Genomic DNA, 18135 nt, shown 5'->3' on the forward strand with positions numbered 1-18135 from the left:
AGACAGAGACACCAGTGCCTGTGCCAACTTTTGCTGTGGCTGGTGTTGATTGGAGCCCTACTTCACACCTCCTGGAGAGCGTCAGCTCTGCTCAGTCAGCCTCAAAACTGTGTGCAAACAGTGTGTAGGGCTTCAGTGAACCACTGTTCACTTTTGTCTGTGGGTATCACGGCTAAGAGAATAAGCAAGAGTTGCTTTTTAAAGAGGGTGGAGAAAGAAGAGCTATGATCACGCTAAAGGAACTGAAAATAGTGGTGTGCGCTTTGTCTTCAGTTGCAGTTCTTGTTAGTGATAAGGACATCCTTGATTTAGAAAGTTGCTCCTCTGGTTCCCGGGGAGCCAGATAAATGAAAGCGATGAGGAGAAAATGCTCTGCTGTGTATTGCCATGCTTAGGACCGTTAGTGCAAGCAGCAGGGCTGCCCTTAAGGGAAACACATACAGGGGGTAGGGGACGCGGGGAGCCCTGCCAAAGGGGCTTGGAGGGGGCAGGGATGAGATCCCTGCATGTCTATGCAGGAATAATAGGAAGCTGGGAATTAGAAGAGAACTTCCATCAGTAAAGAACGGAGGGCCTCGTGCTTGAGAGGAGATGGTCTGAGATGAGTTCCCAAACTGCACAGAGCCGGACACCACCACCAGGTGCTGGCAGCCCTGTGCTGGGTGCAGAGCTGTCCCTGGCTGCACGCTGGAGGGCAGCAAGGCAGAGGAAAGGAGCAAAAAATATTTAAGCAAAATGGATTTATTTGCAGAGAAATGTCAAATACTCAGGCATTTCCATTATCCCCGGTGCACCTTCTGGAGCTGTGGTGGGACAGCACCTCTGGCAGGCAGCCTCTGCTCACTGCTCTGCACAGAGCTGCAGGGCAAACCCCTGTGCTCCACTACTGACACGTCCTGCAGTTGAGGTGGGATGATAAATGAGTTTTCTGGTAACAAAGCACAACATTCCACTAAAATAGATGCTTAAAAAAGAAGTTTGCTTGAAAGGTAATTTTTCTGTTTAAATGCAGCTCTGCTGGATAAGTGTTGGTTGGTCACACTGAGGCTGTTCGTCATCAAGTGAAGGAAAGACACCAGGGGTTGTGGCTGGGGGCTGCCAGAGGGCAGGCACAGGAGCCGGCGCTCATTGAGGATCTCAGCATTAGCTGGAAAACGCTGCCATACTTGCTGCTTATTCCAAATACAGCATGGATAACTAGCTCCTGTGCATGATGCTTCTGCTTACAGATATGATTTCTTCCCAGACTATTTCCTCATCACCCTCTCCTCCAAAAAAATTACGTATTCCTACTATTGAAAGGAAAGGATGTATCGAACTGCAAGCCAAGTGCCACGCAGAACAAGAAGAAACATCTCAACAACTCCCAGGCTAGAAACAAACCAAGAGAGCTTTTGTTTTTCATTGTTCTTAGCATACATTAGGTGTGAATTGTGAGTGCTGTTTAATTGCAGCGCTGGGTACGGGATTCAGAAATGCTGTGCTGAACATTATCAGTTCCATGGGAAACAGATGGAAATAGGCTGTGAAAAAATGCTGTGCAGAGCAGAGAAGTGGCCTAGAAAGTGTGAAAAAAAAGCCCTCAGAAATGGCACATTTGTAAGTTCTTCATATTGTTTGATTTATTTACACTTCAGTTTGTATACAATGAGACCAGGCAGGGCTGGTGGTGGCTCCTGACAACACTGAAATAACGGACTGATGTCAGATTCAGTGCTGATGGAAGGAAGAGCTTAGATATTTCCTAATTGATTGTAGCCATAATCATAGAGTTGCTCATTTGTTTTTTCACCCCCAATTTCAATACTATTTTCTGTGCTGTTGACTAAGACCTGGAACTTTCCTATTTATGACTGCTTTTCTACTCAGCAAGCAGCTCAGCTTAGTACAGAAGACCTCATTCTGTTGATCATGGCCATCAAGATGCAGTCCCTCCACGAGGAACCAAAACTGGGGAATAAAGCCAAACCCAAGAAGCACATGGAATGAGAGGAGGGACAGAAAGCAACAAGCAACCTCAGCACAACTGTCTGGCATAGAAGACTTTACTGAAACATATTCTCCAAATACACGTAGTTAAGTAGATCTTGAGTTTTGTGCTGCTTGCCGTGATCCAGCAGCTTCTGGCTGCTTCATAGCTTGGGCACCAAGTGTCCAGCAGCAGTAAAGGGATGGCCTGATGCTCCTTGTTGGCTTTTTGGTTACGCTTTGTACTAGCACAGGCCAAGGAAACAAGGTTCCAGGCTTCTCTGCTTGCTCTGGGAGGACCAAGATTTTGGAAGGGCTGCCAGTGCTTTTTCCTGCTGGATGGTTTTACTCTGTGGCTCTGGGAGACCTTATATACCTTCTTACATGTATTGAAAATGTGTTTTTGCACTTGGCTATGGCAGGGCACCCTGCACTGCTCTGGGCCCCCAGGGCTGCCCCAGCACAGCAGGAGGCACACAGCACTGGGAAGGCATCCATTCCTGCTCTGTGTGCCCAGCAGCACAGGTCCCTGACAACAGGCAGGTTCCCCAAGATGCAGCCCCCTGGACCCAACCCTATTTGCAATCCCTAGGCCTGGCTGCATTACAGAGCAGTTGAGACAAGAGTCCTCTGCTTTACCCCAGCTGCGCCTTCAGGATTTAGTAAAATATATATATATCTTTTTTCAAAGTCCCTTTCCAGCAAAGGTAGGGAAGAAAAAGGACAGTATAATTGCTCTCATATTTTTATTTTGGAAGCTTCACATCTGTTTAATCTCAAAATCTGGGAGAATAAATCAGCCCCATCCTGCAAAGCTCCACACTGCGTGCACCATGAATCAGGAGTGCTGCTCTGAGTCCAGGGCTGAGGGCACAAACACTGCTGTGTGCAGCCCATGTGCCAGCCACAGGAATGGGATCCCACACAGTCCTGCTCTGCCTCAGGCAGGAATGCCCAGAGCTGCTGGGAATTGTTTTGGCTCATGCTAAGCTGCTGAGATGCTGCATGCTGCAGTTTTATTTCTCCTTGGCTTTTATTAATACAGAGTATTTATCCATCCCTGCAGCAGGAGCAAAAGTTCAAAATAGTATATATATTTTATGAGCAATATTTAGAGTGCTTTTTAATAAAACAAGGAAAGGCAGCTGCAGACTCAAATGCCCTTCGTTAAGTAACAGTGCATACGAGCAGAAGGCTTCAGATAGAAGCATTTTCCATTTGGAATTACTAGTAAGTCAGCATGCAATTTACTAGGCTGCTAAAATACACCATTCTCTTGAATAAGAGCAGCAATACAGTGCCAGTGAAGGAAGAAAACTGATTGCTTTCCTAGATGATAAAAAGTAGTGTACTGTTGCACTGCTGCGTCCTACCCGCATTAATCCCTGGTGCAAGTGTGTGGAGGTGAGAGCCATGTCAGATGGCTACAGATGCACCTCAGCTACAACACAGCAGCAATGGCACCCAGCACTGCCTGTCCCAGCAGATAACGGCCCCCTGTGAGCAGCAGCAGTCACATTCCCACCTCGTGTTAACGCAGCACAGTGCTGGTGGCAGAGGATGCTGCTTGCAGCCAGCAGAGCATGGAGACGCCTTCAGGTTGCTCGTGTTTGCTTGGAAGCCCATGCCAGATTGCAGGGCTCCAGGCGCTGTGAGAACATAAAGAAAGCATATGGCTGGTTCTTTATCTGTTTCACAGTCCTGCTCCTGATACAGCTCAGCACATGTGAGCAAGCAGAAGAAAAGACTCCAGGATGAAAAGCACTCATTTTCTAAAGGATAATGCGTGTGAGTGGAGAAAACACACGACGAAAATATGTTTTTAAAGCACTGTTATTGATAGCGCTGAGCGTGATAGAACCTTATGGATTGTAAATGCTGACAAAAGGGCTCCAAATAACTCTTCAGTGCAGTAATAGTGACAGCAGAGTCAATAGCATCAAACCATCTCCCACAATGCCCTCAGCAGCATGCCACAACCAGCCCCTATCAATCACCTCCTCTTCCTGCTGCCAGCCAGGCTGGACTTCGGGGTTAGCTGGGCAGCAGTCGGGGTCTGAATTTTGCCAAAATACAATGCTCACAAAAGACAGGAAGGCCAGAATCACTGTCACTGATGCACAGATCAGGCAATGCGATGCTGAGAGAAATAGGACCCTTCAGCCTGAGGAGAAGGGAAAGGGAACCCTGTTGCTGTCTTCAATTAATGCGTGGCTGCAGAGGAAGTGGAGAAAGATTCCCCCAGTGGGAGAACGACGAAGGGGCAGGAGGCAGTGAGCACAAGCTTAGAGGTAGGAAACTTTTTTTTAAGTGAGGGTAGTCAAATACTGACAAGGTTGATTAAAAACAAAGGCTACGGAAGCTCCATCCTTGGAGACACTCTTTGCCCACACAGACAGGGAATTACTGCCCTGAGGGTCCCTGCCTTGGCATCTCCTCTGCTTCAGATGTGGCAGTATCAGGTTCCCCCCCCAGATTCCCACCAGCCTCCCGCCATCCCCACAACCACCTCCCCTGGAGGTGCCCCCAGTGCTCTGCACACACACTGCTGGAGGAGGGCCCTGCATGGCAGAGCCCACCACCCCACACAGCCCATGTCCTCCTGCACGACACCTCGTCCTACAGCCCCAGCGAGCACCTCCAGCACCGCTACTTCCAGCATCCCCACTGCCACATCAATTCATTAATCTGTATTCAAAGCCATTCTCTGGAAACAAGTCAGCCGTTTTACTCCATTTCCTTTGCTTCAGTACCAATTTTGACACTAGAACTGTGCAATGATTAGTGTTTTCTGTACCGCATGCAGGTGGGGTAATGCAGTCTCTTGGTGCAGCACTGTGCAACAAGAAACAAGCTGGAAGAAAGGAGAAGCACAGTGATGAAAACACCTCGAAGGAGTGAGTGGGAGGGATTAATCCTCAGACTTAGAACCAAGTTGATTTAGTTTTATTATTAAACAAAGTGGCTGCTCGCTCCATAAAGCACCACCTGCTAAGTAACTTTGGAAAAAAAATCCATACACAGAAGGAGGATTTTAGTTCCTCTGAAATAGTTTTTCTTCTAGCAAGTGTGTGCAAAGTGGATATCATAGAGAAGAAGGAATGAATTAATAGAAGATTATTACCAGTCTTATTAACAAAGTTAGTTAAAACAGCTCGTTGCTCAGAATGATGGTACACCTTCAGCAGAAGGCTGCATCCACACAGGGATGCTGTCAGCATCCCACAGCATTTGGTTACATTTGCACGTGTCACAGTGCCCAAGTGTTGGCTTTGAATATCTTCCTCCACTACCTCTGTGGAGACCATGGCAGCATTTGACAACCCTCAGTCCAAAGAAGTCTGTAACATTTATTTCCTGCATTCCATCGCCCCGTCCTGCCCTGGGCACCACGAGGAGCCCAGCTCCAGTTCCTTCACTGCCACCATTCCCATCTTCATACACATGGATAAGGTCCTCCTGAACCTTCCCACAAGCAGTCCCAGCTCTCAGCATCTCCTCACATCAGAGCTGCTCCATTCCCTTCCCCAACTCTGTCTCTGTCGCAGCCCCACCTCCAGCACTGGGCAGCCCACAGGGCCCAGCTCTGCAGCTGTGCCCCCTCATCCAGCTCCTCCTGACAGTGCCCACCCGTGGCATTCTGGTCAGCATTGTTTAAATGTTCTCTATTTCCTGAGGAAACCTAGAGGCTCTCCCACTTCACCACCCTTCAGCATCATGATATTCCATAAGTAACAGCTCATTGTTATTCTTTATGGAAATCACCTGCAAGTTCAACATCCAGATGCCCTTATGCACAAGTTCTAGTCTTTAACTTCTGGAAACATACTGTATATAATGTGCCATGCAATAGACTTGTGGCCTTTGTTTTGGAAGTGCATTTTGATGGCTTGGCTTCTCCAGCTGCCCCGCATCCACAGAGCACATCCCACACCTTTGGGCACTGGATGGAGTGTTCATCTTCACGACAGCCTGCAACAGCAAAGGGCTGCAGATACTTTCACACAGCAAAGGCTGTGTGTGAGGATTGAGAACTATAAAAGTCCCTTCTGCCTTCATATCACCTTCAGGAAAGCAGCTCTATCAGGCCCAAATCAGGCAGCACGCACCCAGAGACAGCTGAGAAAGGGGTGGATATAAGGGCATTAAGGCTCAGATCCATACACAGCTAGCTATATGCAATTTCATTCCACAGAAACGCCCTTTGCATTGAATCTTCCCCTGAATTGCCACTCTATGTAGGGTACATCTCATAACTACCCAAACGTGAGTGGAATGAAGGGGAATTTAAGCTGTTCTGAAGCCCTCCATCAAAGTGCAGGTGACAAGATGTACTCACAAATCACATTCTCACACTGGGAGGATGCTCCTCAACCCACCAGAAAGAAAGGCAAGAGCCAGAGCCACCGCACAGCATGGTTTATGGCTCCTGAAGCTTTTACAGTTACAGCTTTGTGGTACGACATTACTCACATGTTCCCCCTCTTTATGCCTTGTATTTTACAAAGGAGCCTCAGACAGCTGAACAATCCCTCTTCTAACCTGTCTCCAGGAATATTTAATGCTTTAAGACGTGGCAGTGTGTTTCAGGGCTCCCTGGGCTGGGATGCAGAGCCCATCTTAGCACTGCACCACGGAGCCGTCCATCTGCACTCCTGGAGATGGCCAAAATCCACCAGGACTGGAGTTGGGCAGCCCTCACTGAGCAGGGCTTGGACATGGCAACCTCCAGACAACCCTTCAGCCTCAGCTCTGTGCCATCACCCATCTGATGGGCACCCACCCACACAAAGAGGGATCTCCAGCTCTCAGTATTCTGAAGAATTTAAAGCTAATTTATTAGAGGCCCTCCCCAGACTGCAAGGTGAGAGCACTGCTGTAACACCACTGGCACTTTGTGCAGAATGGCCCTTCCAAGTTGGCAGACTTGGTTTCACCACGGGCTCCATAGGGAAGCAGCTCGATGGTTGAACATGTGTAATTAGCTTAATTACTCTGTAGGTCTGCAAATTGTTTGAATAGAACTAGCAGAAGAATTATTTGTTTTCTTCCTCCCCACCCAGACAAACTTCTGCAGGAAAAATGTGTTGGTTTTTTGTTGTGTTTTTCCTTGACAAGAGTCAGACAGCATTACACAAACAGAAATAGCAGCAGCCTCCGCTTTCTCCTTTGCCTTTCTTCTTGAAGACTAAAGCTCTCTTCCAGCTCTAACATCAGCAGTTTGGGAAAAACTATTACTGGAAGCAGGCTTGTTCCCATCTGTCGGCACTTGACAGACTCCCAACTTTGCCAGTATCTGAAAACACTTAATTTTAAGAGGAAAACATTTCAGGTTAAAAGTACTGTATTTGATTATTCAATTAGAAGTTATGATATTCTTTCCCATATACTCAAAATTAAATGCATAAACGAAGCCCACTTCCCCCTTTACTTTTCAATTCAGAACAACAGAAAGGGGAAAATCTGAGTGTTCACCACTGAATTCTGCTTTTCCTTTCAAAAAAATGTGAAAAAGTACCAAAACCAACAACTCAGATCACAGCTTTTCCATTTAAAATATGTTGACAGATCTCCTCATCGCCTACAAGTTATTCAGAGCTGCAGGTAAAGGTGGATATTCAGCTTACATTCTATTTCTTCAGCCTCTATCGGTGTTCTTCAATAAACCTCGTTCTGTTTTCATCTCTCCTCCGCATTCTGCCTTTCAGTCACACTGCCTGCCTGGCTTTTCCTCCTAGCATTTGTTCCCAAATGCTTTATACCCTGCTGCTCCCTGACCCTGCTGAAACCAGAGGCTTTGTTTAAGTCTATCATCTCTTCCCCAGCGCTCTCATTAGATCTTTTCATTGGAGTGCTGGTTTCCATCACTTGATACGTGTGTCTCCCTTGGCAATGATACTTTGCACCCTCTGAACCCTCATCCGCCCTCCCATGGCAGCAGACACCAAACTGCAGCTGCCCGTTTTTATGGCAACATCTTCCTTCTCTTGAACAAAACCCTTCCCTGGCATTTCTGAAGACCACACTGAGCTGATTTCCTGGATTTCCCACTTACAGTTGCAGCTAAGTCTTACCCACTGGTTACATTAAGGCTCCTACTGATTGCTCAGCAAATTAAACAGCCATTCCTCACCTGGTACCAGAGCCCTGCACTAACAGTTCTGCTTCTTCCTCCCTAAGGAAGATGGATCTCCCATGCCACCACTCTCCAGACTCAAGCAACATAGGGACACTCCTACAACTCATTTTCCACATCTGTACAGCTTATACATTTCTGCATCCCAAGAGATCTCTGGCAGCTGCACCCGTGTCCAGCTGGAAGGCCAAATTCCTGCCATGCCCAGGTGACCCATGCAGTGCTGCCTCACATGGGCTGTGTGCAGCCCTCCTATGAATATTACCATTTTCTTTACTCAGTTTAGCCAGAAATTTCCAGAAGAGGGAATTCATTCATACATACAGGGAGTCCAAACCTCCAACCTTCTTGGTATTTATGTACAAATACAGGGCATTTGTGTACATACAGATATAGGTTTGTTTTATGCATGATAGAGGCATGTATACAAATACTGTATATGTGTGCATATATAACAAGTCTTTGTTATTATAGCATTCGCACATCAGAATTCCATATAATGATTATTTAAGTCACTGCTGACAAGCACAGGTAAAAGATCCTCCCGAACATCTTGGCTTAGTTGCAGCAAGGCAGCCTGGTTCAGAATGCTGTTAATGCCTTTCTAAACAGTGTTATAATAATGTCTTGAGTAATCTGATTTGGGTACCTTGGGTACCAAAGCCAGATGATATCACTGTTAAATTCTAAAGAAAACAGAGAAGAAAAATATTCATTTCTCCTTGATATAAAAGCTGACAACTCTAACACAATAGAAAGCACAGCAAAGACTGCAAGGTCCTAGGCTGCAGCAAGTGAGGATATGCTCAAATACAACAGCTGTGGGCACAGAAATGAAGAAAAAAAGCTGCTTACCTTTAGAAGGCCTCAGGTAGGCAGGGATATCCAGCAAAAGCCCCTCACCTGCACTGCCAGCCCTTAAAAGAGGTCTGGGAAGGGGAGGATCCTGGCTCCAGCCCTTCCATCATTCAGGTATATTGCATGCACCTGAGCTCCCCTGGGCTGGCCCTGCCTTCCCACCAGGTGCTCCATCACTGCTTCAGGCTGTGACTCAGCTTTTCTGCTACAACAACAAACCTGTGTTCTGTTAGCAAACCTCTCTCAGTGTAATGAGTGACAACAGTGACCTGGCCCTGTAAGCAGAGTTTTTCAGAGCATGGGAAACCAGCAAAGCTACAGCATCATCCCCTCCAAACGTCCATGCCAGCTCAGCAGCGCTTCTGCTGCTCAGACAGAGCTCTGTCAGAGGGCATTTCTGCACCACTCCCAGTGCTGGGAGGAAGTGCCTTGCCTGGGCAATAGCTCAGAGGCCGGTGTGATGCATCTCACCGTGCTCCAGAAGCAGAGCCAGCAGCTGGATATTCGCTTTTTTGGTCTTTGACCTTGAACCACTTCTACTTTTTTTTTCCCCCTTTTTAACCTTTCTAAAGGCTGCTGCTTTTGAAAGCAGCGTATCACTACTGGAAAAAAAGCAGGTATTTGTTAATAGTTGTGATGAAAGCAAAATGTAAATGAGAGCTCCAGCAGCACTGATCAGCTTAGGCTGTCTGTGTAGAGCTGAGTGCAGATAGCCTAGGTCTGTAAGAGCGAAGTTCAGCAGGGACACCAACAGGAACAAACCCAGTCACAAGGCTGTCAAGAAGCAATCACTACCTCAAAGCAGAGGATGTTTAGTAGAAGATGGGACAGGCAAGCCACTAAGACTTAATATGCTGAGGAAGAAATAAAAATCATAGAATGGCCTGGGTTGAAAAGGACCATAATGATCATCTTGTTTCGACCTCCCTGTCATGTGCAGGGTCGCCAACCACTAAAATAGGAAGAAGCAACTCATGGGGAAAAAGACAGAACGGAGATGCATGCCCAGAATCCCACCAAGCAGGGCACATTATCTCCTGTTAGAATGGTAATGAGAAATAAAGTATATGTCAAACAGGAGGCCCTCAGCACCATGAGCTCAACATCCCACGGAGTAAGGCAGCTCCCAGCAGGTGACTGCTGGGCAAACCAGTACCAGCAGAATTCAATTCATGCACCAGCCACCTGATCAGGGAGCACAGACGTGGTCAGACCTCTGCCCTTTTTGGAACAAGGGGAATGACAAGCAAGGACTGAAAAACTCCAGAGAAGTATTAGTGATTATGGCTAATCACTGAGCAGTGGTGCAATGTACTGCAAAACAGGAGGAGAGTCAATATTACACAGATCTTCAGCAAGAGAAACAACCTGGAGTAAAAATCAGTGAACTTAGTTTTACTTCCCAGAAGAACTGTGAAAAGTCAGCATGATAAATTAGGCACAGCTTGGTCTTAATGAATCACATCAAACCAATCTATTTTCTCCCACATAAGACAGTAACAATCTCATGATTTCTAGCTAAGAGCCACCCGATAGAATTTCAGAAACCTCACCACTATCAAAATTCCCCAGGAATTTTCTCCCAGGAGAAGCACGGTCGAAAAACAACAGCATAATGTTTAGAAGTACACAATACCTCTGTGTTACACATCAAGAACAATGTATGACAAGAGCAAGCGTGCCTGGAAGTTGTGCCCATAGAAAGGTTATTAACATTCATTACCATGAGGAGGGCTGCGTCTGCACAGGTTGGCCAAGGACAGATTTTTTAGCAGCCTGGGTGACATCTCCTAACCATCACCGCATCGATATGGGACAGGCTGTAAATATACTGGAGGACAGCCCAAGTCAGCAGCAATTCTGCCACATGAGGACTGGAAAGATGGGAATCCATCAGATGAAAAATGCTCTGAGTACAGCACTTAGGAAGAATCTACATTTATACGGTGCAGAAAATGACACTGGCTAGAACTGAAATGTACTGATTCAGCAATACCACGCAGCTGTGAGAAATAGCCTCCGACCCAAGCACTACCTGGGAGATGTAAAATAAATTCTCCACTTCAGTCAGTGTTGGGAGGGTTTGGCTGGGGGTGCTGTGTGCAATTTTTATGCTGCACCTATAGAAAGAGGTTGGTCAGCTCAAGGCTGTGAGGAAAATGTCTGGAAAAGCTCAGCTTATAGGAGAACAATGAGCATAAGCAAGTTCCAGGGGGACGTGGTTAACGACTGTCAGCTATATGAAAAGCTGGCAAGAAACAAGCCCTGCACTAACAGTTCTGCTAAGTAATTTTTTTTTTTCTTTTCCTCATCGTGCATGGCATAAGGAAAGTAAACATGGGCAAAAAACACACAGGGAAGCTTTCTGATGCTGGGAAGGAAGCAGACCTGCTGTGGGCTCCCAGGGAGATCTGCAGGGCTGCATCACTGGGGCTGCCAGGAAAGAGAGAGCTGGAGCTGATCCTGGCGTGGGGTGCCCTACATGACTCCTGTGCTCCAGTGTTTGTAAGGAAGCACCAGATAGTCTGAAATGCTTCCTGGCAGCTCAGGCTCACGGTGAGCAATGGGTTTGCTTTCTCAGTATAACTGATTATAGCAGTTTGACAACCACCATGGAAGGTCCTCCTTAGCAAAATTAATGTTCAAAGTTCCTTTTCCTTTTTTCCCCCATCATCAGCAAATTCTTGACAGAGCGAACCATTACTTAAATAAAGCAGGTATGGATTTTAAATACAATCCCTGCAAGTTTCAAGGTGTGCCAGCCCTACATACCCTATCCAAAAGGCTGCTGCCAAAGGGAAGATGCCAGGTCACATTTTTGGGCCACAGGTTTTGAGGTCTTGGGTCCTCTAGACAACGCTGCAATAGCCCAGCTAAACACTCGTGGTTCCCTGGGACATTCTGAGTGCTGCAGCTTTGGTTGCCATCTCTAAAGTAGAAGCAGGTCTGCTGTGGTGATCTCAGGGGTTTCCAACTGCTCACAGCTGCCCTGCAGTGGCACAGTTCCTGTGATCCTGTTGATGCACAGGAGTTAATTTAAACCCTTGATCAGCATATTTTTAGCGTGGAATTAACAAGATCTTGAATATCCATAAGTAAACATAACTGCTGATGCCTTGAAACTTCCACAAAATCCCTTTAAACTGCTAAGCTCTTTGCTATGGCACTCACATGCTGGCTCTGCGGGGGCTGAGGCACAGGGGGAGGTGAGCTGTGATGCACAGGGCAGCCCGGGGGGAGCACACACTGGTGGCAATGCCAGGCCTGTATGTGCAGCAGTGTGCTGACGTGGGGTTGTGTGGTTTATTTAGTGCTGAGAATTGAAAATAATCTGAATAGCTCGTTAGTCTCTCCAGCTCAGCAGATAGTGGCTTTGGGTATCTGTTAGCATTCATGAAGGAAGCCGGTGCAATGAAAAATGTTCTTTTCTGATGGGTAAGTAATCTTACAGACACGAGAAGCAACTGATTTATTTCTCTATGGTATCTACACTGGATACCACCTGAAGAATAAGTCTGCGTATCAGTTTGTGTGCATCCAGGGAAGCAGGTAGTGGCACAGCATCAATACGGGAGCCACCAGACTGAGACTGGGTGCCAGTGATCCACGCTGATGCTCTGATCAAAAACTGAAACTGGGAGCAGAAAACGATCTTCTGCCTGACCCTCTGTGCCAATACCTTTTTCCTCCTGGAGGAAAGTGCATGTGGTGCCTTGATGGTCCAGTGGTGTGCTTTGTTTTGGTGGTGATACTGTCTGCATTGCCAAGATGTTTATCTTAAAGCTATGGATATATTAAGTCGTGATGTGGTGAGGGGAGGTGAAACACAAACGAAGTGATTTTTCAGCAGGAGATGACTCTTCACATAACAATAGCTCCCAGTAGGCGAAGTTGGACGTGAGTAAATGTTTGTGAGCTGGAACCTCAAAGTGCAGCTGGGCTGTGAGGCTGGGGAGCTCGGAGCACCCAATGCTTGGGCTGCTGGGAGCTGCTGATGTTACACTACTCTATTGCAGGGAGGTCGATGACTTATCAGTTAGCTGAAGAAAACTGATGTGATACATGGATGTAATTTCCCCCGTTGTGGAATAAGCTGGGGTGTTGTTGGACAGGAGAAGAGTTCTGAGTGCAGCTGCTGTGCTGTGCTGAGCATTCTGGGCTTGCAACTTGGAATGCATATTTTGTGAAAGAATATATTCAGACAGGATTATTGACTGTACTGCTTACTTTAATTAAAATGAAGTTAGTTCAGTGGTATTTCCTTTCACCAATAGCTAAAATTTGGAGCCACCAGCACCTCAGATTCGGCCCCCAAGTGAAGCAACTCCAATAGGCTCTGAATCAAATGAATATTTGTCAACAAAGCAAATTCAAATGTAAAGGTGTTTGGCATGAGATTTCTTCCTGATGAGCAGAACCACTCCTGAGAGGAAGCTCCATGCCTGGTCCATTATGGGAGATGGTAAGTGCAGTCTGCACCCAAAAGCAGCAGCAAGACAGCAGCCAGCCCAGCAGGGCTGTAACACAGCTGCTGGCATTTCTGCAGCAATGCACCGAGCCTGGGCACAGGCTGTCCTGCCAGGGCAGCACACTCAGGTGCTGCCAAAGCCTTTCACAGTGCTGGAGACTTTGCCATGTTGCAGGTTATGCTGTTTCTGTTGTTAATTGCCCCAGCTGCTGGATGTGAGCCCAATGGCCCCAGGCCTTATTTCCAGGCTCATTTTCTGCTCGCAGCCTCTGCACTTTGCATCACGTTGGTCATTTAAATACTCATTTGCAGAACTGCCTCCTATCACTAATCTTCCTCTGATTACAATTGCCTATAGATGCAGATTTAAGTCTCTGCTCTTCCCTTGCTGTTCTGAGTTAATAATGCCTATTCATAAGGTTTGCTGGAACTGTTATTGGTATGGCTGTCTTCTCGAAACCTTCTCAGTTACCCACCACTCTTACTTGAGAAAAGACACAGCACTTCCAGTAATGCTTCAGGAACTATCTCAGTCAATCACCACAAATTGATAAAAAATAGATTTTTTCGATTCAACTTTAGATATTTTTTTCCTCTATACACACAAATTTACCTTAGGCGCTCATGTTGTCATTGGAGCCTTCCAAAGGACGGAGAATGAAGCTGTTCCCTACACGCCTGGCTCCTGGCTCGGTGACTTCCCACTTGCTGCACTCAGAGGAAAGCTTTCAGAAGTTTAAATGGCTCAGACTGCATGGTTTTTAATTGCAGAGTGTGCTATGTAAAGATTATTTTAAGAAAAAGCTACAAACTCAATTAAGTACATCCCAATAAAAACGCCGTGCCAGGCCCCGAGGTCCTTTACTTTGGTTTATTAATACAGCATTTCTCAACTGCTGCATATGGCTGAGGAGCCCTTTGTTGGGACAATTACTGCATAATGATGGCAATTCCAGCCCTGAGTGAGCTTCTGCATCACTGGGAATTGCATCCACACTCCTCCCAAGGAGGAACTCAGCCCTGAGTCCACAGCACACAAATCAAATTCGCCTTCCTTAATGTGAAGAGAGTCCTCAAAAGGAATCACAGCCTTCTTCATTTGGCAGAATTGCTTCAGTGAAGGGCTTCTTATTAGCAGGATGAGTTCTCCTTTTATTCTTCTTTTTCTTTTAAACCCAATACTCGGGGGAATTACCAGAACCCTTTGTTATGCATCGTTTAATTTATTCCCTCTCTTGAATTAAGGCATGTAACTGGAACAAATCAGGTGACACGTGAGGCTTCAGTTTTAGGAGACTGCTGCCAAAGTGCTATTGTTGAAAATAAGAAAGCTTTCCAGGTGGGTACTACTGGAATGGATTTTCTCCACAGAGACAAGGAGGTGGCAAGGCAGCTTTCTGCCTCTGCCAACCACTGTGGCAAAAACATTTCCTAATCAGTGAACAAATCTGCATGGGTATCTCTACTGTTGTAATAATGATCCTTGGTGGGTGATTTTGTAGGGTTTATTATTGAGTTCATGCCTACATTAAAGTTGATGACAGTTATTGAGGTTTCTGTAAGCATCTCTCATATCCTGAGACACGTTCTCCTGTGGGTAGTTTCCATTCGGATTTGCCCTGATACCCAGCAGAGAAAGGAAGCGCATGGAATGATAGCTCACATCAACTGGGTGCAGAGTTGACTCAAATCACCCAGCAGAATCTTTTATTGTTCAGACAATAAAATGGCTGAATGAGAGGTTGTTATTTTTCTGTTGCTGAATCAATACACATGTAGAAAAGCTGCTCGTCATTCTAATACTCGTGTGAAATTCATACTAAACGCTAGAGCAAAATGTTGTCAATATTGCACTGTCTTTGCTTACAACACCAGCGTTCATGCTCGCTAAGAGAACTCATCATATGCTCTTATGGGCTACAGACATCAGCTCTGGGAACACACGTATTCCAGGAGCAATAAGACATTACATTATATGGCAGAGTGTAAGAGCTCGGTCAGTGACTGTTTGTGCACAGGGGTGCAGAAATAACGTGGGTTTGCAGCTCCCACCTGTCCGCACGTCTACCAGCTCTCATGGCTGGAGCTGACCCCCAGGTAGGGCCTTCCTGCACCTTCCCTTCTTCCAGAGACCACTGCACTGTGCCACAGTCAGCCCTCGGCTGGGTCAGTTGCTCCTTTGTTCAAATGGATGCTGTGCGTTTCATAGGGCTGGGAGGGGGATGAGGTTCTTCTGCATGCACACCATGACACAACATTAATGGCTTCAGCAACATTGAAATGAGTTAAATTCCGTTCTGATCCATCACTTCTGACCTGTTAAAATAACTGTTGAAAACACTGCACCCAAATAAGGACGCTGCTGCTGTCATTGCCTCTGGCCACCACTGGCACAAAGAAAAGCAACATCTAATGCTCTTCAGCAGAGATTCTGTTTTCAGGGAATGGCAGGCCTGCCTGCCCACCTGTCCAAAATAAGGATCTGCCTACCCTGTTGGGTGCCCACATAACCCCAGGCTCACTATCCCAGTGCTGCAGACAGCACAGAGCTCAGGATGTGTCCCACCACGTCCAGAGCCACAGCCCAGCACCCTGCTGCCATCTGACCCCAAGGACACGGCAGCTTGGCCGTGGGAGTCGTTCTTTCCACTGCTCATAGGCACAGAGAGACTGCTGCATTTATAGGGACCCTCTGAACAGCCTCTCCAAACAGGGTCATTTGTTAGTGTGGATAAATCAGGAAGTTTCTTACGACAGAAGCCAGGAACAGATGCAACAGGTAAGTTCTGCTATCCTGAACCCACATCCAACAAGGTGCAGAAGACTGTGGAGGCAAGTAAGAGCATCACCCTAGCAGCATCATTTTGCTGAGGGTTTGCAGTGACAGCAGGAGTTCGGGACAGGGCTGGTGGGCTACAGGAGACCTGGGCAGAGGATTGCTGCTCCTGTGGGAACCTGGAGACAGGGAAAGAGCAAACATAGTCTTCATTAGGAAAAAAAAACAAATACAAAGCATTTCTATCTGAGGTGCTGGCACTGTTACCAATTGTTTGTCCTAGGGAGCAGCAAAACAGCTGACAAGATTTTTCTGCAATACCAGACAAAGTATTGTTGGGAATACCAAGAAACATATATGGGAAAAAGTTCCCTCACTCAGCTGGCACTGGGGTCTCCAGCTGTAGAACAGTCCTCAGAGAGCAGCCTTCATGCAGAAGATGCTCACCCTTCAAAAGGCAGCTCTTAAATGAGCCGGGGGTGGGGGGGTGATGGTCCACCCCTTCTGGTCAGCTGGGAAGCACCGGTGAACTGTTCACTCCTGCCCTTCCTGGACCAGCCCCCCCTGCTCCAGGTGCTGAGCCATCAGGTTCGGGCTGTGATGTAACTGTTCCTCTGCAGCAATTCTTCCACTTGAACAGTTAAAACCATCTGAAGCAGATCTCCAAAGGAAAGGCACAAACTGTGGAAGGGAATCTAACTCATGTCATAAGAGAGAGAACAAAAGAGAAATGATGAATATCAGGTGTGAGGGCTTACGTGAGAAAAGTAAAAGAAAAGCATCAACAAAGGGATCCATCTCACTGCTAAATGTGTGTTTTTCTTTCCTGGTTTCTTCAAGCTAAGAGTTTTCCTGAGTCCTTCAAAATTCCTGTAATCTTTGCACTGCCATCTTCTCATATCATGCACCATGCACGGATGAGGTGTTGCACCCATTTCCTTCTGATTTGCTATTAAGGGCATAAGGTTTTGCAATTAACTACTTCTATCAAAAATTAACCCACTCACCTGAAAGGACCAGAAAATTTCAGAAGTGACTCATTAAGATCATAGAGGAAGGAAGGAAATCGCGCTGCAAAGATTGAATGAAATTCATAAGGGAGAATGGTTCCGCTGTGTAATTTACTTAGTAAGTGCCAAGCTCCCGTCAAATGCAATCCCAACACAAGCCACTCTTTCATAAACCCAACACGTCTCATCTTAAGTGTGCAGCAGAACAAGGGCAGCAGAACTGAAGAGCAGGGAGAGCACTTGAGCACAGCAATAACATGAAGGTAGTTTCAAATACTCAAAACAATGACGACCAGGACTTGCTTGGCTGTGACAACATGCCTTGCTCTCCTCCTGGGTACTGCAGTCAGCAGTCAGAGCAGAACACAGAAACAAATTGCTGGGAATTACCCTTTATTATTTATTTATCTATCTATCTATCTATTTATTTATTTTAATATATTAAAAGGCCTTTTAGCTTGAAAGAAGCAGCAGCCCTTGAGTGGCTGCACTGCGTACCTGCAGCCGCTGCTCTCAGAGGAGGTGTGGAGCCTGGTGTGGTTACCACAGCAGTTACTTAGGTGAACGAAGAGAAACTGACACCCAGCTGAGGGATGGGACGGGATGGGGCGCAGAGCTGTGGCTGCCGCCGCTGTGAGGACACTGCATTGCACCCGCAGTGCTCCTGGGCTCCTTCAGGTTGAAGCCAATGCAAAAATGTCAAAAGCTCTCTGATAAATCAGAATAAAGAATAACTGAACCTAACTGAATATCGTCCTGGTGACTTTTAAGGCGAGGCTGGACCAGGCTCTGGGCGCCCTGATGGAGCTGTGGTGTCCCTGCTCATTGCAGGGGAGTTGGACTAGGTGGCCTTCAAAGGTCCCTTCCAGCTCTAAGGATTCTATGATTCTAAGGAGCCGTTGGACTCGTGCACATGTCC

The 18135-nt window shown here is 46.7% G+C and overlaps 1 long non-coding RNA gene across 1 annotated transcript; it reads right to left on the reverse strand.

Moving 5' to 3' along the window:
* Positions 1 to 15151: 15151 nt before the first annotated feature.
* On the reverse strand, positions 15152 to 16624 carry LOC116234631 (uncharacterized). The gene is made up of 2 exons (XR_004168158.2): positions 16474 to 16624; positions 15152 to 16385 (listed from the first exon to the last, which is right to left on the reverse strand). It is a non-coding gene; the product is annotated as an uncharacterized LOC116234631 (long non-coding RNA).
* Positions 16625 to 18135: the final 1511 nt, after the last annotated feature.

The sequence above is a fragment of the Phasianus colchicus genome, chromosome 5 (assembly GCF_987193195.1).
Source record: "Phasianus colchicus chromosome 5, bPhaCol1.hap1.1, whole genome shotgun sequence".
Classification (NCBI taxonomy): domain Eukaryota; kingdom Metazoa; phylum Chordata; class Aves; order Galliformes; family Phasianidae; genus Phasianus; species Phasianus colchicus.